At 39.4% G+C, this 1,327-nt stretch overlaps 1 non-coding gene across 1 annotated transcript; it reads right to left on the bottom strand.

Annotated features, from left to right (window-relative positions):
- Positions 1-755: 755 nt before the first annotated feature.
- LOC112768393 (small nucleolar RNA R71) lies at positions 756-863 on the bottom strand. Its single transcript, XR_003185829.1, has one exon. It is a non-coding gene; the product is annotated as a small nucleolar RNA R71 (small nucleolar RNA).
- Between the last annotated feature and the right edge of the window lie 464 nt (positions 864-1,327).

Below are 1,327 nucleotides of genomic sequence, written 5' to 3' on the forward strand. Positions count from 1 at the left end.
AAAAATATTTTCGAAAATTCTCCCTCTCCCATCCTATTCTATTTATTCATTCATATCCTAACATCTCATCTCACATCTCTAGCCTCCTCACAGTTGTGTTTCTTCCATTATATTACATTCTTTATCTCCCCCTTTTCTTCCACTTACAAAGGGATCCCTATACTGTGGTATAAAGGATCTCCGTTATTATTATTATTTTTCTGTGCCTTCTTCTTTGTCATATGAGCAGGAGCAAGGATAAGAACATTCTTGTGGAAGCAGATCCAGAACCTGAAAGGACTCTGAAAAGGAAACTAAGAGAAGCTAAAATACAACAATCCAGAGATAACCTTTCAGAAATTTTCGAACAGGAAGAGGAGATGGCAGCCGAAAATAATAATAATATAAGGAAGATGCTTGGTGACTTTACTGCACCTAATTCCAATTTACATGGAAGAAGCATCTCCATTCCTGCCATTGGAGCAAACAACTTTGAGCTGAAACCTCAGTTAGTTTCTCTGATGCAGCAGAACTGCAAGTTTCATGGACTTCCATCTGAAGATCCTTTTCAGTTCTTAACTGAGTTCTTGCAGATATGTGATACTGTTAAGACTAATGGAGTAAATCCTAAAGTCTACAGGCTCATGCTTTTCCCTTTTGCTGTAAGAGACAGAGCTAGATTATGGTTGGATTCTCAACCCAAAGACAGCCTGAACTCTTGGGATAAGCTGGTCACGGCTTTCTTAGCCAAGTACTTTCCTCCTCAAAAGCTGAGCAAGCTTAGAGCTGATGTTCAAACCTTCAGACAGAAAGAAGGTGAATCCCTCTATAAAGCTTGGGAAAGATACAAACAGTTGACCAAAAAGTGTCCTTCTGACATGCTTTCAGAATGGACCATCCTGGATATATTCTATGATGGTTTAGATGAGCTATCAAAGATGTCACTGGACACTTCTGCAGGTGGATCCATTCACCTAAAGAAAACGCCTGCAGAAGCTCAAGAACTCATTGACATGGTTGCTAATAACCAGTTCATGTACACTTCTGAAAGGAATCCTGTGAGCAATGGGACGCCTATGAAGAAGGGAGTTCTTGAAGTTGATACTCTGAATGCCATATTGACTTAGAATAAAATATTGACTCTGCAAGTCAATATGATCTCTCAGAGTCTGCATGGAATGCAAGCTGCATCCAACAGTACTCAAGAGGCTTCTTATGAAGAAGAAGCTTATGATCCTGAGAACCCTGCAATAGCAGAGGTAAATTATTTAGGTGAACCTTATGGAAACACCTATAACTCATCATGGAGAAATCATTCAAATTTCTCATGGAAGGATCAAAAGCCTCA

This window comes from Arachis hypogaea, chromosome 17, assembly GCF_003086295.3.
Source record: "Arachis hypogaea cultivar Tifrunner chromosome 17, arahy.Tifrunner.gnm2.J5K5, whole genome shotgun sequence".
Classification (NCBI taxonomy): domain Eukaryota; kingdom Viridiplantae; phylum Streptophyta; class Magnoliopsida; order Fabales; family Fabaceae; genus Arachis; species Arachis hypogaea.